Source organism: Thamnophis elegans, chromosome 2, assembly GCF_009769535.1.
Source record: "Thamnophis elegans isolate rThaEle1 chromosome 2, rThaEle1.pri, whole genome shotgun sequence".
NCBI classification, from domain to species: Eukaryota; Metazoa; Chordata; class Lepidosauria; order Squamata; family Colubridae; genus Thamnophis; species Thamnophis elegans.
In genome coordinates this window covers 53,587,375-53,614,259 of record NC_045542.1, presented here as the reverse complement: position 1 = coordinate 53,614,259, position 26,885 = coordinate 53,587,375, and the positions used below count along the sequence as shown (strand labels likewise).

The 26,885-nt window shown below is 45.4% G+C and overlaps 1 protein-coding gene and 1 long non-coding RNA gene across 6 annotated transcripts in view; one reads left to right on the top strand and one right to left on the bottom strand.

The window, feature by feature from the left end:
* CASKIN2 (CASK interacting protein 2) overlaps positions 1-26,885 on the top strand; it is a 189,698-nt gene that overhangs the window by 74,364 nt on the left and 88,449 nt on the right. The window lies entirely within an intron of this gene.
* Positions 971-2,350, bottom strand: LOC116503202. Its single transcript, XR_004254671.1, has 2 exons — positions 1,730-2,350; positions 971-1,526 (listed from the first exon to the last, which is right to left on the bottom strand). It is a non-coding gene; the product is annotated as an uncharacterized LOC116503202 (long non-coding RNA).

The following is a 26,885-nucleotide window of genomic DNA, read 5'->3' as shown; positions in this document are numbered from 1 at the left end:
GTATTTATCAGCTTAATCACAGAGGAGGCAATTTGTAGAGAATCATAGGTATGACCTTGCAATAGGAATGATTTAAGCCCAGGGAAAGAAGAGAATATTACAAAGAAAGTAAGCTTACTTACTTTTTAGAAGCATTCTTAACATTCTTTAGTTCTGTGTAATAGGCACAGGTGGTCAAGCTTTCAAGATTTTGATGCTTTCTCAATAAAAAGCACTGACACAATTACAGGGGCTACAGGGGCCATTCCAGGGGTGAAATTTACTTACCTTTGCTATCGGTTCGCAAATGTGAGAGCATGTACCATCTCCGTGCATACACAGAGCATAAAAAATGGACATGATGATATCCAGACGGGTTAGCGGGGCCTGCTATTGAGTGCACCTGCAAAGGTAAGTAGAACAGCAAGGGGGGGGTAAATCCGCTGTGCCATGTGATTTAGATTAGCTAGAAAGCAGGAAATCCTGTTTTCTAGCTAATATAAATCACGCATCACAGCTGATTGTCAGAAATACCAGTTCGCCTGAACTGGTAGCATTTTTACTACCAATTTGGGTGAACCGGTCCGAACTGGTAGCATTTCACCCGTGGACCATTCCTGTTGTAACCATTGAGAGCCTTATTCTTTTCAGGAGTCATGGAAATGGGTGGGAGGAGCCATCGCCACCTTCTACATCTATTCATTTGGCTGCAGCAATTCCTCCATGTTCCAGCCACAGCTGTCTCAAGGCAGTTCCAGCAGGTGCTGCTGTAACTCCTGAAGCATCACGTACTTAGTTCCCTCCAATGCTTGGTACTGAATATTAGTTTCTGCTCAATTAAGCAATTTGGCTAAATGGCATTTGGAAGCCACGCTACTACTGAGTGATTGGAAGAACATGTGGCTGCAATTGCAAATTCATCTGCAGGCTCTATCTACATAGACATCTGGCACTCATAAAGATGTCCTGGAGTGTTTTGGATGCTTCTCTTTTAATGGAAAGTGAAACTGTATATGATTGTCTGAAGTCATCTTTTAATTGTGTATGGCCAACTGTACCAGACACACTTTTAACTCTATACCTGGCTACAGTGATTTCCTTCCAACTTTTTCTTGCGCAGTCCACAGCAGTGGTTAACTACATTCACAAAAGTTGCAGCCCGTGACAAGGAGAATCAAGGATCCGGAAACCCAATAACATTTAGGGATTTCAACTTCACAGTTTTGCTAAATTTTACTTGGAATAGCTATGTTAAAGCAGGTTTTCTCAGAATAGAGGTCCTGTGAAATCTCTAAAGGAAAAGGAGCCACTCTTTCCAGCACTGGGAGAACATTTGTCAACCGAACCAGATCCCCTGTCATATCACATGCATTTCAGTTCCTCCTGGAATTGTTCTGCCCTTTCGGAAGGATGAAGGAAATAGACAAGGCTCCACCTTTTCCTTGTATAAATGAAGGGCTGCAAAGCTATCGCATCCTGAAAAGAGGAGTAGCTGGATCCCAGAAGAAAGAGTGACTTCATAGGCCGGTAACAGGTTTCCTTGCCAGCTGGAAAAAAAAAGACCATTTCATATTTTGGAAGGAATGGCTTGATTCCCCCTCCTCACCCAATGATTTCCCCAGCTGTTTCCGTAGTGGAGTGAGAAACGGGTAAAATTTTGGATTCCAAGAGAAAAGCAGACTTCTTCAGCTTACGAAACGAACTACCTAAAGGCCCAGGAATCTTTCCTTAGGCATGGGAGACTACTTACAAGATTATAATATCTGTTGAAATGTAAAAGTCAGGAAAGATTGAATCAACCCTTGTTTTCAGCTGCATCCTGCTAGCAATAAATGAATTGGAATGGTTGACTTTGGACTTTGCCAAACCACCTTTTTCCACCAAGCACTATTTATTCAGTGATGATAAGCAGCTGTTTACATTCAGATATCTAGAGAGATCACATTAAAAAAAAGAAGAAGTTGAAAATCTTTTTTGAGGCAAACGTGATTCCTGGAAACTTCAGTGGTCAGGGTACAAATGTGCCATAGCCTTCTTTGGGGATTATTTTGTCCAAGTACCAGTCTAGTCTCATATTTCTCCATGGTTTCTATCCAAGTAGTAACAAAGTCCAACCTTACTTTGATTTCCAAGATTAATCAAGATCAAGTGGGTGTCATAAGGTAAAGGTAAAGGTTCCCCTCACACATATGTGCTAGTCGTTCCCGACTCTAGGTGGCGGTGCTCATCTCAGTTTCATAGCCGAAGAGCCAGTGCTGTCCAAAGATGTCTTCATCATCATATTGACCAGCATGACTAACGCCAAAGGTGCATGGAATGCTGTTCCTTCCCACCTTCCTATTTTTCTACTGGTTTTTTAACATGCTTTCGAACTGCTAGGTTGGCAGAAGCTGGGACAAGTAATAGGAGCTCACTCCGTTATGCGGCACTAGGGATTCGAACTGCCGAACTGTCAACCTTTCTGATTGACAAGCTCAGCATCTTAACCACTGAGCCACCACGTTCCTTTTGTGGGTGTTGTACTTATACTATAATAGTAAGATGTTGGGGAAGTACAATTCCCCTCTAATTCTGTACTAGTCATAACTGCACTAAACGTCGTGAGCAATGTTTTTGGTACCTATTATGCCATTCAAAGATATGTTATTATCCGAGTCAGAATAGCAAAGACAATATCCCTGCAAGCAAGTTAAGGAGTTTAGAACCTAAGGCTGGCCCAGATGTTTTGCCTTCAACCTTCCTAAACCCACCTCCCTAGAAGTAAAAGTGCAATAAAAGTAACAAGTTAAACAATTTTCTGGCTTCTTTATGTTTCTCCTGAACATAAATAACAGTTACTGTCAGCTGTCTTACTCTAGTAAAAATGCTGCTCTTGATACTTATGACATCACAGCTCTAAAGTAACCAAATAAGAAACAGATACCCTGTGTGTGTGTGTGTGTGTGTGTGTGTGTGTGTGTGTGTGTGTGTGTTGGGATTTTAAATAGAATTGTCTTCTTACATGCACCTTCTTTTTAGTTTTTAATTATTTCCCCTTCGCAACAGTGAAAAGTGTACCTTTTTCAATATATGAACAAGACAGCCAACATTTACAGCTTATTATGTTGGAGGATGTAGAATGGCCAAATCTGCAGTTGTATGAATTGAATGCAGTAATAGTTATGGGTGAGCAAATGAGCGGAGAGACGCAACTATAATAATAACAAATTTAATGAAATCAGTGAGGCTTAAATTAATCTTATTTTGGTCTCTTTGATTTCATTGTATCTCTCTAAATACAATTAAACCTGAATTTAATCCATTTTCTGAAAGCTGCTTCAGTAAAGATTTTTTTAAAACAAGTGTTTTACATTTTGAACCCACAATTCTCTTCTAATATCCTCATGGATCTGAAAACTGTTCCTTCGTCTTTTTGCATTGGCAATTGGTATATTATATCCAAAATTGAAAATTGAAGCAGATATTCCTGAACTGCATTGGAAGTTCAACTTCCATCATACCCAGCCAGACTGTTCTAGGATCTATCATTATACTCCATCTGGAAGAAACTCACTGGAGAAATCTCTTCTTACCCTAATCCTAATTTGCAATGTTCTTTTCTATTTCTTAGCCTGACTTTCTTTATTATCTTCCTCACATGGACAAATCCAAGGTTATCTGGATGAGATAAGAGGTTAATGTCTTTGAACTACAGCATTAGAAGCAGGTGTGAAGTTCAGCAGATTATGACAGGTTCTGGAGAACTGGTAGCGGAAATTTTGAGTAGTTCGGAGAACCAGCAAATACCACCTCTGGTGGGAATGGAGATTTTGCAGTATCCTTCTCCTACCCTGTCCACCAAGCCACACCCACAGAATTGGTAGTAAAAAAATGAATTTCACCACTGATAAGAAGGGTATTTTCTGTTTCTGTTACACCCTGTTCATTCTGAATAATAGTCCAATGTTTTAAGGGTGGTCTCAATATTACTTGACACAAATTAGTTACCCCCTCAGCCTATTTAAGATTCTTTTTTGTTTGTAGCGTGACTAAAATGTTTTAAAAAGGAGTATTTTTCTCTTCTTTCACTGGCTGCTCCTGCAAACCTTTCCACAACACAATATTAAGCTTCCTTTAGATTTATGAATTCAGCGTGTTCTCACAGCCATGGATTCGAATCATCCCTTATCCCTCTGGGAGTAGTCAGATGGGCCTATTTTCCATCCTTTGATAATATCAACAAAAGAGTGATAAAAAAGTATTGAGTTGTAAAATAGTCAGTGTCTGCATTCATTTGAATGCTTTCTTGAACCACTTTACATCTTCCATTAGCCATTTAATCCTCTCAAAAATCATTATTTTGATCAGAATCATAAAGTTAAACTTATCTAAGTGCTAGTTTTAACTATTCTTGCCCGAGACAAAAAAAAACCTTCACTTGCAAGCTAGTCTATTGAAATTGTTTTGGCTTTAATTTCTTGGAGAAATGCACTGAGAAGGTTGAAATGATCTTCATTGTAGTGTATGTGTTATGACTTCTTTTCAAGAAATGCAGATATAACTCCAGGCACATACAGCCAAAAAAAAAAAAAAAAGTAGTTTTCAGTATGATAGACTAAGTAATGGCATAACTGTCTCCGCCTAGTAATGTTCTTTGTAACTATTTTTCTCAACGCTGTTTCTGCCCAATGGCTTCCTGTCTGTCAATTACAAATCCTGACCTCTTTGTCCCCCTTCCTACTATGGAGCTAGACCTGATAATAGATCACACACTTTGGGGGAGGGAGGAGGGAGTGTCCTTCCCTGTTTCTGGCAGAGTGGACTTTCCAGTCCTTGTTTCCTTCTATTGTTCTCTCCTCAATATTGAGACCCTTTGAAATTACCTGGATGTTCCTTCCTGTTCTGCTTTGGGCTTTATGGTGCTTTTTGAGGAGGGAACTGTTCTATAGGAAGCTAAGATCCTGGACTACCTACAAACCAACAGTATTTTCACAGTAATTTTGATTTAAATTGTTTCTACAAAAGTCTAATCCTCCTCCTCCTTTTGCTCTTCACACCTTTCATATTTATATTTTGCAGAACAGGCTGATGGAGGGTGAATAGCTTAGAATACCCTGCAAATCTCTGTCTCCTTTTCTTTCCCTAATCTTTTTTAGAAATGTGATTTGGATTGATTGGCCTCAAATCAGGGCTGATATTCACTTACTTTCCGGTTCGTAAATGTGCTTTGACTTGAAAATGTGCCTAAATAGGACGGCATAGAGCCTGGGCAGGTGGGCTGGCCCACCCACGATTTCCACTACTGGTTCAGGTGAACTGGTCCGAACCGGCTGAATACCACCTCTGCTTCAAACCCTATAAACATTAACACAGAAACAAAGCCACCTAATATTGTGGCCCTCCCTCTATAGCTTTCCCTTTTTATCCATAGAGAATTGTTTGCATTGACTCTGATCACCACCTGCCTGTTCCACAATATTTTTATAGATCCCACAGAATCTTTATAGGCTATAATTGGTTTTCTCCCTTTTTGCTTTGGATATACACAAAAGCATATTCATAAGCATGAAACATATACCAGTAAATAAAATTATATATAATTTATAATATATAAAATTATATGTAAATATATATCCTGTGTGTGTGTGTGTGTGTGTGTGTGTGTAAACACACTCACTTATATAATATAAAAGTCTCTCTTTCCCCTTTGCAAAGCTAGGATTTCTGGGAACTGGAACTCTCAAAAAGTCCGGAGAATTCCAGTATTTGGTAGAAATACCAAGCATAGATCTGTTATTAAATCAGTGCTAATTACTAATCAGATAACTGCATAATTTATACGATTGCTTAGGATCCTGCAACTTTGCAAGGGATCTAGGCCACTCCTCTCGGTGTGCTTCATTTGCTCATCTAAATTTATTGCTACAGGGGAAAAAATTAACTTGGATATTGGGGCAGGGATGAGATTTCATTCCTAAATAGTCAGTGCTCTTGAATAATGTGGAGCAGCTTAATTGCTTGACCTAGTAAATGCATCATATTTTTTAATGCCAAATACCTGAGGAGGTGCTGCTATCATACATAGTTTTCCTTTATATTTTCTATAACCAGATCTTTGTTAACGACTTTGCTCTCTTACTTCTTATTCCCCTTCCCATTATATCATTTTGTAGCATTCTTTTTCCACACATGAAGCTACTTTTTAGTGCAGTAGTGAAATTTTCTACAATACTTCTTTGCCTTAAAGCAACTAATTATGTAATTAAAGTTAATATTACATTCTCTCATCACAAGTGATGTTTTTAGCCAGCTTAATTAATGGCTGCTTTTGGGTAAATAGGGGCAGGTATCTTTCTTGTGGATGTAGGCATGTGGAGAAGAGGTAGGATAAATCCGCTTTAATGCACATGTAGCTTTATAACTCCCCCCTCAATAGTGAACAACCCAATCAAAACTTCCATTATGTTTATTGAGTTGACTAAGGAATACAGATTAATGAGTGGATTATTTGCAGCCCTACAGTGACTAAAGTTCAACTCCTCCTGGAAAAGATTAGGGAGTAGTAAGACTATATTGCTATCATTAAAAAAAATCCTCTTTGCTTTTTGGACTCTAGCTGTGGGTGAGTGGCACGTAGCTGCAGGTGTGTGCCAGGCTGAAATGAACAATTCCAACTGCCTGTTTTGTTGGCTTCTTGGATCCTCCCCGCCCATCTGTTTGTCCAAATCCTGTGTACACTCCAAGTGCTTTTTACTGGTAAAGGTCATAAGAAGGCACGTGCACTTTCTCGTGCTACCTTTTGAGTTAACTATTTCCTGTCAACCTGTTCTACAGAATTCAAGCTAGCACTAACAACAACCAATTAACTACAACAACCGATGCTGATCAGGGTTATTGGAAATTGTATTTCAACAACACGTAGAAGGCACAAAGTCAACAGAGGATGATTCTTTGTAGATCTTTCTTTTTCTCTTGCTATAAATGTGATCAGGGTAAAAAAGAACAACAGAATTTCTGTACATCTTATTCATTATCAGAAGGAAAATTTTAGTGGATGGAATTTTCCTATTCCTGTGCAACAGTCAAAAATCTTTATCTGAAGTACTCTCAAATTCAGAGATTGACAGGAAACCCAGTCAAGACCTCTGAGAGCAGAAAGGCCCACTCAGCACTGTAAAATCTCCCCAAGCAATGATAGTTCCAAAAAAATTTCAAATCTAGTCTCTCATCTCAGCAGCAGTCTGGAAGTTAAGATGAAGTTCCCAGCCTTTACTAAGTTGGCTCTGCCAAGTTCTGATGTAGGCCAAGTCAGTTCAGAAAGCATTATATATCCTTTTATGGAGCATTATGAATATCGTTAAAGTTGTTGGAATAAGACTGGGTGTACCAACGCTGAAGTTTTGAAATATCATACTGGCCCAGTTCTTGCTTTGCAGTAAGTGATCTCATACATTATTCTTCCCCCCATGTATTGGGGATACAGCTTCCTTTATATCAAGCTGCCATAATGGAAATCACAGCTTGCTGTATTTTAAAGGCTCAGCGCAGAATGTTAACATTACTCATCTTCAGCATGATGCTTAAGGACCATGTAGTTTACTATCAACATAGAATATCAACAGTATGACTCTGTTGTCAGATTGCTCATACCCCATGCTCCTGTTTAGTGGAGACACGTTTAGTGCCAGTGATGCTGGTGTAGATACTGTGTGGGCTCAAAGGCAGAGATGTCTTAAAATCAGTAGTAGTAATCACATGGCTTGCTTATGCCTTCCATTATAAAAACAGGTGTTTTAGTTTGCAGCATTTTAGTCCTAGTCTAGAACTTTAATAAGATATATTTCAGGAAAATGGGAGAAATGGTCCTCGCATAGCTACTCTGGCTGAGAATTACAATCCCACCAGAGCTCATTGGCAACAAGGGCTAGGAAAAATCAAAGAGCCTCTCCTTTCAGTTTGACATGCTACATTTTCATATCATCCACAGTGTATTTTGTAATCATTCCTGGGAGCAGATGTAGTTCAAATATAGGCAAACCTTGAGGAATGGAGATGTGTTAAGAATTTGATGAGTATGTGAAGGCTTTTTATCAGAAGATAAATTAATTATCCAGATTCTTTCAACCATTATAGCAGGGATGGGTTCCGGCTACTACTGCCGGTTTGCTCGTGGACGCACAGCACGCACGCAGGTGCAATACAATAAAATTTGTTCTGCGCATGCACAGAAGCCAAAAACAAGATGGCAGCAGCGATTGGGGAACCAGTTCAGAGGTGTAGACCCCACCACTGCATTGTAGCCCAAAAGTATTGCAGAAAATATCTCATAGCCTACAAGCCAATGCTGCAATTTCCAGTATGCCAACATCCTATTTAATTACTTAATTGCTTTATTTTAAAGAAACATTAAAAATATGTCAGGTGGATAGGGAGGATACTGGACACTACAGAAAATACCTAGAGATACATCGAGGCCTCAGATTTAATTGAAGTGTACACAGGTGCATGCACTAGATACCCACTTACACGTAAGTGTAAGTTAAGTGCGGGTGTGTACACACCTGCAACTCACTTAATTCCAAAGTAATGAGATTTCCCCGGCATGATTGTTAGCACTGACTGCGGGTATGCTGTGGCAGTGGACTCTGACATTCCTCTATCAAACCACCTCAGCTTTACTAAGAGTCAAGTGTGGGCAGATTCAATTTACCAGTCACCCAGATAAATTTGTCTTCAAGAAAGACAAGGGCTTTTAACGCCTGTGGGGCAACATCTGGCCTTTGAAACTGGAATGTAATTGCTCTTTTTCTAATCCTACAAGCCTCAAACCTTGCACACTAGCCACTGGCAGGAATTTCCCCAAAGAGAGCCTTTTGCCCAAGTGGAGGTTGGCCTGGTTTTTTTTTCTTCCCCTGAAGCCTCTGAACCTAGTTTTTGTAAGTGGGGAGAGAGAGAAGAGGGCAAGACCAGGCGTACTCAAAGAAAGATAAATTTGTTTGGTGCCAGTAACCGGCTAAGGAGGAGTGTGGCAAGGAAGATGGGAATATGGAGAGCTTTTTGTAAATGTGTCTGAGGAGAAATGCATTCCCTTTGCATCTTTCTGCTCTGGGTGCAGGTTTGTAACTCTTTAGCTTCCATGTTTTAGCCACCATCGGCCTAAGCTTGCCCCCTGCTGGACTCATATTTGTTTCTCCAGGCCACAGAGGAACCCTCTGTGCTCCAGTCTGTGGCCAGCTTCCCAAATGCAGCAATGTGTGGGCCCTGCCAGTTTAGGCTCTGGGGTGCTTGGCAAGAGTGGAGTGTGACTCACTGAGCCAGGCATGCCCACACAGCCCCAACTGCCACCCTTTTTGCCCTGCCTGTGCCATAGGCGTGGAGTAAAAACATTTCAACCTTTGGCAGTGCAATAATGGGAGGGAGAGAGGTAAGTAAGAGTTCATTTAGGAACCTGCTAGAGGCTTTAATTGAGGCCTTTGAACTCTGGTGCTGGAGAAGACTCCTGTGAGTCCCTTGGACTGCAAGGCGATCAAGCCGGTCAGTCCTAGGGGAGATCAACCCTGACTGCTCTTTACAAGGCCAGATGCTGAAGATGAAACTCAAATACTCTGGCCACCTAATGAGAAGGAAGGACTCACTAGAGAAGAGCCTGATGCTGGGAAAGATTGAGGGCAAAAGAAGAATGGGACAACAGAGAATGAGGTGGCTGGATGAAGTCACTGAAGCAGTAGGCGGGAGCTTAAATAGACTCCAGAGAATGGTATTTAGTATTTATTAATACTTATAGGCCGCCCTTTTCCCTGAGGGGACTCAGGGCGGCTTACATAAAATGAGGGGAGGGGGTATACAAACAATAAACACACACAATACATAAAAGTAAAATAATAAGCAACATTCATTCATCATTCGGGTGGGGGCAATTATCTTTGTCCCCAGGCCTGACGGGCTAGCCAGGTCTTGAGGGCTGTGCGGAAGGCATGGACGGTGGTGAGGGTACGAATCTCCACGGGGAGATCGTTCCAAAGGGTCGGAGCTACTACTGAGAAGGCTCTCCTCCTTGTAGTTGCCAGTCGGCACTGACTGGCAGATGGAACTCGGAGGAGGCCTAATCTATGTGATCTAATTGGTCGCAGGGAGGTAATTGGCAGGAGGCGGTCTCTCAAGTACGCAGACCCACTACCATGAAGGGCTTTATGAGTGACAAGTAGCACCTTGAAGCGCACCCGGAGATCAACAGGTAGCCAGCGCAGCTCGCGGAGGATAGGTGTTATGTGGGTGAACCGAGGTGCACCCACAATCACTCGCGCGGCTGCGTTCTGGACTAGCTGAAGTCGCCAGATGCTCTTCAAGGGCAGCCCCATGTAGAGCACATTGCAGTATTCCAGCCTAGAGGTCACAAGGGCCCGAGTGACTGTTGTGAGAGCCTCCCGGTTCAGGTAGGGTCGCAACTGGCGCACCAGGCGAACCTGGGCAAATGCCCCCCTGGTCACAGCCGTCAGATGATGGTCGAAAGTCAGCTGTGGGTCCAGGAGGACTCCCAAGTTGCGAACCCTCTCTGAGGGGTATAGAATTTGACCCCCCAGCCTGAGCGATGGAACACTGATCGAATTATTGGGAGGAAAACACAACAGCCACTCGGTCTTCTCCGGGTTGAGTACAAGCTTGTTAGCCCTCATCCAGTCCATAACGGCCTCAAGACCCCGGTTCATCACGTCCACCGCTTCATTGAGTTGGCACGGGGCGGACAGATACAACTGAGTATCGTCCGCATATTGATGGTATCTTATCCCGTGCCTTCGAATGATCTCACCCAGCGGTTTCATGTAGATGTTGAATAGTAGGGGGGATAAGACCGAACCCTGCAGCACCCCATATGTTAGGGGCCTAGGGGTCGATCTCTGCCCCCCCACTAACACCGACTGCGACCTGTCCGAGAGGTAGGAGGAGAACCACCGTAACACAGTGCCTCCCACTCCCACCTCCCGCAGTCGTCGCAGAAGGATACCATGGTCGATGGTATCGAAAGCCGCCGAGAGGTCGAGGAGAACCAAGATGGAGGGATGGCCTCCATCTCTGGCTCTCCAAAGATCATCGGTCAATGCGACCAAAGCGGTTTCTGTGCTGTAACCGGGTCTGAAGCCTGACTGGAAGGGGTCGAGATAGCTTGCTTCCTCCAAGGACCGCTGAAGCTGGAAGGCCACCACCTTCTCGACAACCTTCCCAACAAAAGGGAGGTTGGAGACTGGACGGAAGTTGTTAAGGACAGCTGGATCCAAGGATGGCTTCTTCAGGAGGGGTCTCACCACCGCCGCTTTAAGTGCGGCGGGGAAGTGCCCCTCCCGAAGAGAGGCAGTAACAACCGCCTGGATCCAGCCTCGTGTCACCTCACTGCTGTTGACAACCAGCCATGAGGGACACGGGTCCAGTACACAGGTGGAGGCACTTACAGCCCTCATGGCCTTGTCCACATCCCCAGGGGCAACATCCTGAAACTCAACCCAGAGGTGGTCTACCTCATCCTCTTGTGCCTCGGCTGGAACTGCAGGGATGGAGTCCAAATCCGACCGAAACCGAGCAATTTTGTCCGCTAAGAATTGGGCATAATCCTCAGCTCTACCCTGCAAGGGTTCCCCCGTATCCCTCCTATTTAGGAGGGAACGGGTTATCCTAAACAGGGCGGCTGGGCGGGACTCAGCGGACGCAACCAAGGTGGCAATGTGGGATCTTTTCGCTGCCCTAAGTGCCCTGATGTACTCCTTGGTGCTGGTTGTTAGCATTGCTCGGTTCGATTCAGATTTGTCGGACCTCCATAGGTGCTCTAGGCGTCTCCTCCGGCGCTTCATCTCCCGGAGCTCCTCGGTGAACCAAGGGGGTCTCCGGGATCCGCCGCCTCGGAGGGGCCGTAGTGGCGCAATCCGGTCAAGGGTCTCCGATGCTGCCGAGTGTCAGGCAGCAACCAGAGTCTCTACCGGACTGTGGGCGAGAGTATCAGGAATAACCCCAAGCTCCGTCTGGAACCTTAACGGCTCCATAAGTCGCCTGGGGCGGAACCACCTGGTCGGTTCCTCCTCCCTACAGTGGGGGTTTGGTCTCCGGAAGTCGAGCCTCAGTAGGCAGTGGTCTGACCACGACAGGGGTATGATCTCATTACCCCTCAGACAAAGATCACAAGTCCACTGCTCCGAGAGGAATACGAGGTCGAGCATGTGACCCGCTGAGTGGGTTGGGCCCCGGATTACCTGGATCAAGCCCATGGCCGTCATGGAAGCCATGAACTCCTGCGCCCCATCAGAGTGTTCACCGAGCGACGGCAAATTGAAGTCCCCCAAGACCATAAGTCTAGGGAACTCAATTGCTAGCTCGGCTACCAACTCGAGGAGCGAGGGGAGGGCTGCTGCAACGCTGTTGGGAGGCAGGTACGTTAACAGCAGACCCACTTGACCCTTGAGGTCCAACTTTACCAGCAGAGACTCACACCCGACAAGCTCCGGAGCAGGGATCCTACGAGGTGCTAACGACTCCCGGATAACAATAGCCACACCCCCACCCCTTCCCTGGGCTCTCGGCTGGTGCAGCACCTGAAATCCTGCACCTGGTAGAGGGCAGGAAGGCCTGGAGGAACATTGTCCATGGGGCCGTGATGGGTCGGACACGACTTCGCAACTAACAGCAACAGAGGCTTTAAATTCCCCTTGGAAAGTGTGGGGCAGAAGATCAGATACCTTATCCTTCACACTTTTTGGGGGGAGGATGATTTATTAATTAAACAGAACAGAAAAAGAAAAGAGGAAAGAAAGCAAAAGAATGACAGCAATATACACAAGGGCTTTTCTTACTTTTATATTTTAATCTATAGTATTATGGTTGGTCCTCCTGTTTGATGGTATTAATAGTATCGTCGCAGGATGTAAGCTGTTCCAAGTAAAGCTGCCTTTTGCAATTGACTTATGGCAATTTTGTCAATGCTAATGGTGTTCAAATGGTGCTCCAGGTGTTTTGGGATTATACCAGAGGTGTTTATTATTATTGATACTATTTTTGATTTCTTTTGTCACTGTCATCATACTTCTGTTTGCAGGTCTTTTGTATTTTGTTCTTTTCTCCACTTCTTTCTCTTCTAATCTGCTGTCCCCAGGTACTTGAACATCTTTTTTTATTTTTCTTATTGACAATTGCCAAGTGTGAGGTGTTACATGTGTTTGAAGTCTAAAATCTCAGAACACTTTCACATGTTCATTTTCTGTTACTTTGTGATCCTGCCAGTTCTTGCTTGCAAACAAATGGTATATTTTTGCAGATATTCCAACGCACCATTGTTGCTACTTTATCATGCTGTTACTTGTAGTCATTCCATGCAATCTTATTGCAGCAGATAATTTAAGGATTCACTGTTTCTTCAGCTTCTTTGCAGAGATACTATTTGCTGTCTGTTGCCTTCTTCTCAATTCTGGCTTTATATGCATTTGTTCTTAAGACTTGGCCTTGTGCATCCAGAATTAGCCCCTCTGTCTCTATTTTTAATTTTCCCGCTCTTAGCCATTTTCAGATCTTGTTATCTGCTTTGTCTGTTAGTTATTTTTTTAAGGCACTAGCCATTAATATTTTGTCTTTCATGTCTCTTTTCTATTCTTCATTTGTCTTTCTTGTGAATCAGTTCGGTCTCTCCAGTATTCAGTAAGACTGCATGGTGTACTAGTTCCAACGCATATCCCACATTGTTCTTCAGATATTTTTCCAATGCCCTTTTTTCTTCCTCAACTGCCTGATATAGTTGCAACATTCCACAGCCATCTACGTTCCTTGGTATGTAGAGTCAACATCACTATGTAGATGAAGAGCATGATTCACTGTCATTATTCTTCTGGTCGTCCTAGCCAGGGTTTTTAGTTTTACTAGATTCCAGCCTTCTATTCCAGGTGTGTATCTAATGACTAGAATCACCCAAGTTCTAATTGCATAGATAGCAGTGGTGGGTTTCAACATTTTTTAGAACCTCTTCTGTAGGGGTGGCCTGCTTTGTGGGAGTGGCTTGCCGGCCATGTGACCAAGTGGGAGTGGCTTGGCAGACATGTGACTAGGTGGGCATGGCCAACTTGTAAAATATGGTGAAACTCACTTAACAACGCTTTTGCTTAGCAACCAAAATGTTGGTTTAGAAACCAGATCAACTTAACAATCTTATTATTAATTTAACAACTGCAGTGATTCACTTAACAACTATGGCAAGTAAGGTTGTAAAATGGGGAATAAACTCCCTTAACAAATGTCTCACATAGCAACAGAAATTTGGGGCCCAGATGTGCTGGGTTGAGGACTTCCTGTAGGGCAAAGCTCACTTAACAGCTATCTTGCTTAGCAACAGAAATGTTGGGCTCAATTGTGGTCATAAATTAAGGACCACCTGCATCTTGGCTGTATATATGGTCAGTGTTGAAAAGCAATTCTATTTCAGTTGTTGTTGTTCCATACAAATTTAGATAGCCCATGCAAAGGAGATAGGATAGCCTACCAGATGTTTTTGACAAATAGTAGCCATGGCCTAACTTGTTCGGTATTATTCACAAATGTTATTACAATGACCAATAGTAGTGGTGCTAGTGAGTCATCTTGAAAGATTCCTTTCTTGATATTAATCCCTCCCACTCTATCACTTTTGACCAGTAGTTTCCATTGTGCCATTGATCTTTGCACAAAACTTCTGTCATTTCTACTATCTCCCATTATTTCTAGGCATTTGATTATCCAATCACATGCTAGGGCAGCGAGGGTGAACTTTTTTTGGCTTGCATGCCATAATGGGGGGGAGCACAGGGGGGGGGTTGTGCACGGGCGTGCTGCACTCATAATGCAATGTGCAATGAGAGGTGGTCCCCCATTTTTTGCATGCTTTTTTCGCCCTCCCCAGGCTCCAGAGGCTTTATAGGAGCCTGGGGAGAGCGAAAACAGCCCCCCACGCCCCCGGAGGTCACTTCCGGTTTGCTCGTAGGGCCGGTTTAAGCCCTCCGGAGGCTTCAGGGATCTTCAGGGCTTAAATTGACCCTACAAGCAAACCAGAAGTCCGTTCCCGAACTTCCGGTTTGCCCATAGGGCCGTTTTTTTGCGCTCGGGGTGGGGGAGGCTCTTTTCGCTATAAAGCCTCTGGAGCCTGGGGAGGGCAAAAATGGCTTTTAAAAAGGCTGAACTCAGCTGGCCAGCGCGTACATGCCAGCTGACAAGGCAACGCCTCACGTGCCCTGACAAATGGCTCCGCGTGCCACCTATGGCATGCGTGTCATATGTTCACCATCCCGGTGCTAGGAATCAAATGCCTTTTTGTAATTAATCCAAGCTGCATTCAAGCCAATCTTCTTTCTCTTGCAGTTTCTTGTCAGTTAAAAGCTAATCTTTTGTTCTTGTGCTATTTGGGCAACTTTCTTATTGCTCAGGTGGAAAGAGCTTGTTTTCAGTAGATATTGTTGGAGCTACCATACCAGTTAGCGATTTGAAAGTTGTTGGTAAGCAGCTAATTGGCCTATAATTTCCTGGTGCTACCTCTTTTGTTGGAGCTTTCATCATCCAGTAGGTTTTGCCGAATGTTAGTCAAGCTTCAATTTCACCTCATTGAATATGTTGTGGAAGGGCTTGGCAACTGCTTTTCTTCCAATTCTCCTGTAACTGCTGGCCCAGTCCTGAGCTGTGTAGTCCATTTGTTATGAGATGTTCAAGAATATCAACACATAGTGTGATTCTTCTTGATCCAAGCAATAACTGACCTGATACGGGTTTCAGTAAATTATTGTACATCACACTATATTGTTCATGGGAGTGACACTCTTCATCTGGATCCTCTGATGAGACCTGTCCAGCATGCTTAAACCTCTGACATTGCTCTCATCCTCCCTAGACCATACAAGCCTGACAACCAGATCAAGGTAGTATCTCACTGGAATTATTAGCAGGGGCAAAATGCTACTGGTTCGGACCGGTTCCCCCAAACTGGCAGTAAAAAATGTGACTGGTTCGGAGGTAGTTAAAAAATGCTACCAGTTTGAGGTAATAAAAAAAATGCCACCGGTTTGGGAGAACTGGTAGTTCCGACGATCAGCTGTGCGACAATCAGCTGTGCCGTGCGATTTATATTCGATAGAAAGCAGGAAATCCTGCTTTCTAGCAAATCTAAATCCTGCTTTCTAGCTAATCTAAATCGCGCGGCACAGCTGTTCTCCCCCTCTCTGTTCTACTTACCTTTGCAGATTCAGAAAAGGCTTCTTAATCTTGCTTTTTCAATGCTGTGCCTGCTAAGCGAACCAGTAGCAAAGCGAACTGGTAGCAGACTTCAGAGCATTTCACCCCTGGTTATTAGTATAATGGTTGATCACACATTCACCTAAATGTTTATTGTTAAGTTTCAATGAAGAATTACAATATTTAAATGGAAATGGATTCTCTGTTCCCTTCTTGTTGCCGGGAGACTACAACACAGGAAATACATGTTTATGACCCTGAATGCTCTATGGATTGAAGACTTTGTGTAACTTATGATTTATGAATGAATGGCTCACAGACGTGCAGTAGGCATGTGGTGTATTGGACTCAATTTGCACCGGCATGTGAGAGCTAATTGTTGAATTTTCTGGACCGTCATGAATCCGGCTGACAGCAGAGGTAAGCCTGGATGCCTAGAACACCAATCAGCATTTTGGTGACAAGCAGGGCAACTAAAACATAGCCCACAGAGCCAATTCTTTCATATGTGTCATAGTAATGTTATTAAAGATTAAAATTTACAACAATAAAAACTCAGCTTACAACAGTTCATTTAATGACCGTTCAAAGTTACATCAGCTCTGTAAAAGAGGAGCTAAGACCATTTTTCACACTTACGATCATTGGAACATCTCCATGGTCACATGATTAAAAATTCAGACACTGGCAACTGACTCATATTTATGACGGTTGTAGTGCCCCAGGTTCATGTGATCTCCCTTTGTGACCTTCCGACAAGGAAAGTTAATGGGGAAGCCAGATTCATTTAACAACCATGTTACAACTTAACAACTGCAGTGATTCACTTAACAACTGTGGCAAGAAAGGCCGTAAATTCACTTAACAAATGTCTCAGTACAGAAATGTTGGGTTCGATTTTGGTCATCAGTCGAGGACTACCTGTACCAACTAAAAAAACTAAAAGAAAAAAAAAGTGAAGAGAAAAAAGAGAAAAGAAAGAAAATGTTAGAATACAGTAAAGAAAAAGAAAAGAAATATATGAAGAAGTAACTTTCATCTTCATCACTAGTATAAACATTTTTAGTTAACTTCTCACTGTCTCCTAAAATGTAATTAATGATTTCTTTTTCCTATGCCCATCTCTTATCTATAAACAAGTTCATAAAATCTCATCCTTTCAGTCTTGATGACAGCAAAAGCCCATTAAGGGTTAGCAGAGATAACAAAATATCTATTCTAATCTTGATCAAACAAACCAACTTTACATTCATTCTTTTATTTCTAACAATTTTAGTCTTTATTTCCTTCAAATAATGTCCTAATTTAGATTTCTTTTCATTTGTTCTTTATCCCTTCTCACAAGATTTTTCGAATTTGTTATTTGCATACCCCTTTTAGTTTCTAATTATTTGGACACCATCTGATTTATTTATATATACAGTGTAGCATCTTTTTCCATGTCATTATTGTAGCCTGTCATTTTTATATCCACTTTCAAATCAGTCTCAATCATGTCAAGTAATATTTGTTCCTCTTCTGTATCATCTTTTACACACAGTTTATCTATACTCTTTAAATTAACTTCTGGACCCATTGTTCAAAAATATACTCCAATATGTCCAATGTTAAAATTCTATATTAGTAAGTCTATATTAGCAAGTTTAATTTTTTTCTCCTTTAATTACAAACGTTATTCCACAGTGGCCAATTTTTAAAGTCTTATTTTTTGAAAAAGAATTTAAAAAAAGAATTTCCCCATGAAACGGATTCTTTATAATTAATTCCAAAATCTTATTTTGAATTTACCTAGAACCTTTGCCCATTTGTAACTTTCTAAAATCAATCTGTTAATTACTGTATTTTTCGGAGTATAAGATGCACCTTTTTCCATCAAAAAAGAGGCTGAAAATCTGTGTGCGTCTTATGCACTGAATAAGCATTTCTTCCTCCTGAAACCCCGCCCTCTTCACCAAAATGGCCATGCATAGCTTTTAGGAGGCTTTCAGAGTACTCCTGGGGGCTGGGGAGGGCAGAAATGAATGAAAACGGGCTGTTTTTTGCTCAATTTCCCCCTCTATAGAGTTTTTGCACTCTATAAGCCTCCTAAAGCCAATTCATGCTCTTTGCTCATTTTTGGCCCACCCCACCCCCTAGGAGCACTCTACAAGCCTCCTAAAGGCTATTCATGGCCTTTTAAAAAAGCGGGCCCGTTTTTGCGGAAAACGGGCCATTTTGGGGAGGTTTCCAGAGTGCAAAAACTTTTTTTAAAAATTTGCCTCTTCAAAACCTTGGTGCGTCTTATACTCCGGTGCGTCTTATACTCTGAAAAATACGGTACTCTTTTGCTGTTTATTCCAGGGTAAAAATTAAGTCCTTAAACTTTAAAACTATTTTAGCTAAGGACTGAAGGAAAGTCACTCAGTGCCATAAAACATGTTAAGCAAAAATTTTCTAATAATTGAAAAGCAGTCAAAAAGCAATTTCCAAAAGTGATTAGAAAAGGAAGCAAGTGAAAGCAATGTCCATTGACTGTGGTTTAAACAAGATGGCAATTGCCTTATCTCCCAGAGTTCTAAACCTGCTGGAAACTCCTGTTTTGTGGTTTCCTCACAAGGAGCTTCTGTATGGAGCATGTAAGGGGAATCTCAAGACCTCTCCTTGTCTGGAGAGGAATTGCAAACAGCAATTGTGAGATCCACTTTTTTTAGAGCCATCCTCAATTCATCTTTTTCTTTCTGGAAGCTCCCAGAAGAGTCAATTCTTAAACATTTAACAGTACACTACTGTGTGTGTGTGATTATAATGAAATATAGTCAACCACAACTGTCACAATGGTAATCCCTGGATACTTTTGAAAGCCAATAGGACTTATCCTTGGCTGTGCTTTGGAAAAAGATAGGCCCCCAACTACCTAGCCCGTAGCAGCTTAGGGGTCAGATATAGTTACCTAGAAATACTAAGAGGGGCCATGTCCCCAAAGTCAAATGATAGTATCAGAAAGTCTGGTAGCATCTTTTCTGACTAACACACCTTTTTATCTAAAAAGGGTAAGTTTGGTGAGCTGCAGTTCACTTCATGAGACTCACAGAGTGGTTAAACTTTAGCTACCATGGGTTACCATGGTTTTTCTTCTAGGGCTGTGATGGCGAACCTATGGTACACGTGCCAGAGGTGGCATGTAGAGCCCTCTCTGTGGGCACGTGTGTCATCGCCAGCTGGTCTTTGGGTTTCTGGCACTCTGCCGCACACAAAGACCAGCTGGCCAGCATGCATGCGCGTGCCAGAAACCTGAAGCCTAGCTGGCCGGCGCACTGGCCAGCTGGCCTTTGGGTTTCCGGCACTCCGGCATGCGCATTCCAATGCCGAAAATGTTCGCCATCACTGTTCTAGGGTGTTATTCATAATAACTAGGAGGGATACGGGGGGACCCCCTGCAGGGTAAGGCTGAGGATTATGTCCAGTTCTTAGCGGACAAAGTTGCTCGGTTTTGGTCGGACTTGGACTCCACCTTTGCAGATCCAGCCGAGACACAGGGGGATAACTTGGCAGACCATCCCTGGGTTGAGTTTCAGGATGTTGCCTCTGGGGATGTGGACAAGGCCATACGAGCTGTGAGTGCCTCCACCTGTATTCTGGACCCGTGTCCCTCCTGGCTGGTTGCCAACAGCAGTGAGGTGACACGAGGCTGGATCCAGGTGGTCGTTACCGCCTCCCTTCGGGAGGGGCACTTCCCCGCCGCACTTAAAGCGGCGGTGGTGAGACCCCTCCTGAAGAAACCATCCTTGGATCCAGCCATTTTCAACAATTACCGTCCAGTCTCCAACCTCCCCTTTGTTGGGAAGGTTGTTGAGAAGGTGGTGGCCTTCCAGCTCCAACGGTCCTTGGAGGAAGCTAGTTACCTTGACCCCTTCCAGTCCGGCTTCAGACCTGGTTACAGCACAGAAACCGCTTTGGTCGCATTGACCGATGATCTCTGGAGAGCCAGGGATGGAGGCTATGCGTCCATCCTGGTTCTCCTCGACCTCTCTGCGGCTTTCGATACCATCAACCATGGTATCCTTCTGCGACGACTGCGGGAGGTGGGGGTGGGAGGCACTGTTTTGCAGTGGTACTCCTCCTACCTCTCGGACAGGTCGCAGTCGGTGTTAGTGGGGGGGCAGAGATCGACCCCTAGGCCCCTAACATATGGGGTGCCGCAGGGTTCGGTCTTATCCCCCCTACTATTTAACATCTACATGAAACCGCTGGGCGAGATCATTCGGAGGCGCGGGATAAAATACCACCAATACGCGGACGACACTCAGTTGTATCTGTCCGCCCCGTGCCAACTCAATGAAGCGGTGGACGTGATGAACCGGGGTCTTGAGGCCGTTAAGAACTGGATGAGAGCTAACAAACTGGTACTCAACCCGGACAAGACCGAGTGGCTGCTGTGTTTCCCTCCCAATAATTTGGCCAGTGTTCCATCGCTCAGGCTGGGGGGTCAAATTTTACACCCCTCAGATAGGGTTCGCAACTTGGGAGTCCTCCTGGACCCACAGCTGACTCTTGACCATCATTTGTCGGCTGTGACCAGGGGGGCATTTGCCCAGGTTCGCCTGGTGCGCCAATTGCGACCCTACCTGAACCGGGAGGCCCTCACAACAGTCACTCGAGCCCTTGTGATCTCTAGGCTGGAATACTGCAATGTGCTCTACATGGGGCTGCCCTTGAAAAGCATCCGGCGACTTCAGCTAGTCCAGAATGCGGCCGCGCGAGTGATTGTGGGCGCACCGCGGTTCGCCCACATAACACCTATCCTCCGCGAGCTGCGCTGGCTACCTGTTGATCTCCGGGTGCGCTTCATGGTGCTACTTACCATCCATAAATCTCTCCATGGTAGTGGATCTGAGTACTTGAGAGACCGCCTCCTGCCGATTACCTCCCTTCGACCGATTAGATCGCACAGATTAGGCCTCCTCCGAGTTCCATCCGCCAGTCAGTGCCGACTGGCGACTACGCGGAGGAGAGCCTTCTCAGTAGCAGCTCCAACCCTTTGGAACGATCTCCCCGTGGAGATTCGCACTCTCACCACCGTCCAGACCTTCCGCACAGCCCTTAAGAACTGGCTATCCCGTCAGGCCTGGGGATAAGATTCTAATCCGCCCCACCCGAATGCTGAATGAAAGTTGTGTTTTATTGTTTTATTTTTTATTTACGCACTGTCTTATGTTTTATCTTGCACCCCCCTTCCCATGAACTGTAAGCCGCCCTGAGTCCCCTCAGGGAAAAGGGCGGCCTATAAATAACAAATAAATTCTAAATTCTAAATTCTAAACTGCAGAAAGGCAAAATTTGTTAACCATGGTTTGCTGTATAACCTTAAGTGGGCTGAATTTGCACAAACCATTGTTAGCAAGTCGTATAAAATTGTAATCCAGAATCCCATCACTGTGGCTTAACATATTGTCTGAACGAGACCTATGACTTGTTCAACAGTCTGGGACATAACCGGAGAATGGGAAGATTGTCAGGGAGTAGTTTAAAGTATGATTTAAACACTCACTTTTTGCAAGGTTCGTATATATATATAGTAAGAAATAGTTTAGATCATAAACTTGTATGTACAGTGTAAGACTAATGTTGTGTACACATACTTGCAAAATCAAATTATAGGGCCTTAAAAGATGGCTATTTCATTTGAATGTTTCAGTAATGATTACTAAATATTAGACAGAGAACCAGCCATATATACTTATTTTATGTCCCCTGACTTATTGATTCTAATCCATCTTTCACCTTTGAACTTGAAGTGATGTATGTAGGGAGTCTCTTATCCAGATTGAGAGAGTCTCTTATCCATATTGGCTCTGAGCAGTCCTTAGGTAGCTTAACCTATTCTTGAATGAGTCCTTGAGTACCCACAGGTGATGAACTGAGACTTATGCTTCTCAAGTGAGAAATCAGAAAATGTAAAACTCTACTGAGAACGATGGCTTTGAGATTAGAAGCATTCCTATTGACAAGTGTAGAATTAATTATTTAGATGGGGAATATTATTTGGAGGACAATAAAAAACTGTGCTCTGCAGAGCAGGTAAGGTGTTCAGCAATAAGACAAAGCAACCTCGCATGTGTGAGGTGTAGATGGCCGCTGGCTTCCCTTGCTCCGTCCGGTGGAGCCGGAAAAAAAACGCTGCGAACAAACCGGCAGGTCGCTCGGAGCTTTAGAAAAGGGGTCCCCCCAGCTGAACGAGATCCAGGGGACCCGAATAATACGACTTCCTGGAGGGTCAGTGCTCCCAGACGTCCCCCTGACCTGCGTGACAGCCGGAGTGTTCCTCAGGACGCTTGCAAGGCTGGAGGGAAATGGCGGCGCTGCACCGAGGGCTCCGTTTTGGCATTTTAGCCTTCGGCGTTTAATCACCCACGGACAGCCTCAAATTGACTTTCTGCTGCATTAGGCTTATTTTCTGCTGACTGGGAGGAGCCCTGGGGTTTGCCTGTACTTTGGAGACCTTTTACCATCGAAGGAGGTGGGTGATTCGAACGACGCTGGATGAGGCAAGGCAGCTGGTGGATTCCTCGGCTGCCGGAGTCTCTCTAGCCCCCCCCTTCCTCCATTCCGGTCCTTTTGCACAGCCATTGCCCTGAAGGGGAGGAGAACGATCTGGGCACCCACCGAGGACGGGCGAATCTGGTGGCTGGCTGTATTTGCCACCGCCATGGCCCTTCCGGACGCCCCCCCCCCCCCGCTGTTTGATTCAGCCTTTACATCAACGCTGCCACCTTTTCCTTCCGTTTTTTGCTTGACTGGACCTCTTCCCTGGGTGAGTTTCTCCTTCAGCCCATCATCACTGCTGTGGAGCCTTTTTCCACCCCTCCTGCTTTCCATCTGGGCTTCAGAAATTCCAGGACCTCTGAACTTGCTGTTTATTGCTTCGGACAGCACTTGTTTAATTCCATTCACTGCAGTGCTTTGAACCCTGGACAAGTGGGGGTGCTCACAGTGTGTAAGAAGGCCCTCTGCTCCCCTCAACTGCCCTGGACTTTTTGGACCTTCCCAGACTTATAGGAGAGGGAGATACGAGATATTCCCTTGTACGCCTCCTTTGGACCATTGCTGGGTTTCAGTCACTTTAACCATCTTGAACGTTAAGAGCCATTTGCACTACTTGAACTTGCACCTTTTTTAACAGCTGCACAATCCTCCTTTCCCCTCTTTTTCTCTCTCTCTCTTTTTTCTCTCTTTTGTATGGGATATGCATGGGATATGCATGTGATTGAGTGAATGATCCCACTTTTATTAACCTATTATTGTTGTATTTTGTGTGTTTTAATTATTACGTGGGGACTGCTTGGGTGAACGAATGAGTGTGTTTGATTCGGAGGACCTGCCGAGGAACGCGGGGGTCATTGGGGTGGTTGGGGGAATTGCGGACATGGGAGTGGGCCAGAGCATTACGGTCGTAACAGGGAGGGGCAGATATGGCGGGGACTTTAGGGCTGGCCATTACCGGGGAAGGAGGGCTCGCTACGTTACAGAGATCCCTCCTTCCGGCCCTATGAGTCCCACTCCAAGGCCAGATGGCGCGAGTAATCAGGACCCTGGTCTCAGGCTGTTGTCGCTAAATGCCAGGTCTGTAATTCATAAGGCTCCCCTCGTCCGGGACTTAATTTTAGACGAGAGGGCAGACCTGGCATGTATTACTGAAACCTGGCTGGGCCCTGAGGGAGGAGTCCCCCTCGTAGAGATGTGCCCAGAGGGTTTTAAGGTGCTCCATCAGCCGAGAGCTCAGGGAAGGGGTGGGGGTGTGGCCATTGTTATCCGAGAGTCTCTAGTACCTCGTAGGATCCCTGCTCTGGAGCTTGACGGGTGTGAGTCCCTGCTGGTGAAGCTGGACCTCAAGGGTCAAGTGGGCTTGCTGTTAACGTACCTGCCTCCCAACAGCGTTGCAGCAGCCCTCCCCTCGCTCCTCGAGTCGGTAGCCGAGCTGGCAATTGAGTTCCCCAGGCTCATGGTTCTGGGGGATTTCAATTTGCCTTCGCTCGGTGAACACTCTGATGGGGCGCAGGAGTTCATGGCTTCCATGACAGCCATGGGCTTGACCCAAGTAATTCGGGGCCCAACCCACTCGGCGGGTCACATGCTCGACCTCGTATTTCTCTCGGAGCAGTGGACTTGTGATCTTGGTCTGAGGGGTAGTGAGATCGTACCCCTGTCGTGGTCAGACCACTACCTACTGAGGCTTGACTTTCGGAGACCAAACCCCCACTGTAGGGAGGAGGAACCGACCAGGTGGTTCCGCCCCAGGCGACTTATGGACCCTTTGGGGTTCCAAACGGAGCTTGGGGTTATTCCTGATACCTTCGCCCGCAGTCCGGCGGAGACTCTGGTTGCTGCTTGGAACTCGGCAGCGACGGAGTCTCTTAACCGGATTGCGCCTCTACGGCCGCTCCGAGACAGTGGATCCAGGAGGGCTCCTTGGTTTACTGAGGAACTCCGGGAGATGAAGCTCCGAAAGAGACGCCTAGAGCACCATTGGAGATCCAGTAAATCCGAATCGAACCGAGCACTTTTAACATCCTGCATCAGAGAGTACATCCGGGCAATCAGGATGTCAAAAAGAACTTACATTGCCACTCTGATTGCTTCCGCTGAGTCGCGCCCAGCCGCCCTGTTCAGGATAACCCGTTCCCTCCTAAATAGGAGGGATACGGGTGATCCTTTGCAGGGCAGGGCTGAGGACTACGTCCAGTTCCTCGCGGATAAAGTTGCTCGGTTTCGGGCGGACCTGGACTCCAATCCTGCAGAACCAGCCGAGGCACTAAGGGATAATCTGGTAGGTCATCGCTGGATTGATTTTCAAGCTGTTACCCCTGAGGACGTGGACAAGGCTATGAGAGCTGTAGGTGCCTCCACATGCGTGTTGGACCCGTGTCCCTCCTGGCTGGTTGTTAACAGCAGGGAGGTGACACGGGGCTGGATCCAGGTGGTTGTTGCTGCTTCCCTTCGGGAGGGGGTCTTTCCCCCCGCTTTAAAGGCGGCGGTGGTGAGACCCCTCCTGAAGAAACCATCTCTGGCTCCAGCCATTCTAAACAACTATCGTCCAGTCTCCAACCTCCCCTTTGTGGGGAAGGTTGTTGAGAAGGTGGTGGCCTTTCAGCTCCAACGGTCCTTGGAGGAAGCCAGTTATCTTGATCCATTCCAGTCTGGCTTCAGGCCTGGCTACAGCACCAAAACCGCTTTGGTCGCATTGACCGATGATCTCTGGAGAGCCAGGGATGGAGGCCACGCCTCCATCCTGGTACTCCTTGACCTCTCTGCGGCTTTCGATACCATCGACCATGGTATCCTTCTGCGACGACTGCGGGAGGTGGGGGTGGGAGGCACTGTTTTACAGTGGTTCTCCTCTTACCTCTCGGACAGGTCGCAGTTGGTGTTAATCGGAGGGCAGAGATCGACCCCTAGGTCCCTAACATATGGGGTGCCGCAGGGTTCGGTCCTGTCCCCCCTACTTTTTAATATCTACATGAAACCGCTGGGCGAAATCATTCGACGGCACGGGATAAAATACCACCAGTATGCGGACGATACACAGTTGTATCTGTCCGCCCCGTGCCAACTCAATGAAGCGATGGACGTGATGAGCCAGGGCCTTGAGGCTGTTAGAGACTGGATGGGGGTTAACAAGCTTGTACTCAATCCAGATAAGACCGAGTGGCTGTTGTGCTTTCCTCCCACTAATTGGCCAAGTGTTCCATCTCTCAGGCTGGGGGGTCAAATACTACGCCCCTCAGATAGGGTCCGCAACTTGGGAGTCCTCCTGGACCCACAGCTGACTTTTGAACACCATTTGTCAGCTGTGACCAGGGGGGCATTTGCCCAGGTTCGCCTGGTGCACCAGTTGCGTCCCTACCTGAACCGGGAGGCTCTCACAACAGTCACTCGTGCCCTTGTGACCTCTAGGCTGGAGTACTGCAATGTGCTCTACATGGGGCTGCCCTTGAAGAGTATTCGGCGACTTCAGCTGGTCCAGAATGCAGCCGCGCGAGCGATCGTGGGTGCACCTCGTTTCACCCACGTAACACCTATCCTCCGCAAGCTGCACTGGCTGCCTGTTGGTCTCCGGGTGCGCTTCAAGGTGCTAGTTGTCACCTACAAAGCCCTTCATGGTATTGGATCTGGGTACTTGAGAGACCGCCTACTGCCAATTACCTCCACTAGGCCAATAAGATCCCATAGATTAGGCCTCCTCCGAATTCCATCAGCCGGTCAATGTCGACTGGCAACTACCCAGAGGAGAGCCTTCTCAGTGGCTGCTCCGACCCTATGGAACGAACTCCCCGTGGAGATTCGTACCCTCACCACCCTTCAGACCTTCCGCATACCCCTTATAACCTGGCTGTCCCGACAGGCCTGGGGCTAAAGACTTCAACCCCACCCGAATAGTATGATTGTTGTGCTTTTTAATGATGTATTGTCTTCATGTGTATAACTTGTTTTGTCCTTCCCTCCCCCTGAATTGTGAGCCGCCCTGAGTCCCCTCAGGGAAAAGGGCGGCATACAAATAAAGTTAAATCCAAATCCAAATCCAAACCAGATCTCCATCCTCATTTTTGCAGAGAGTGATTTTTCCAATAGCAACATTTCTGTGGCGATAGCCACATGAAAAATGGCAGACTTTAGCTTTGCATTCCAACATCTAGTGGCTTTGAGATAACTCCAAGAATTTTAACTTTCAT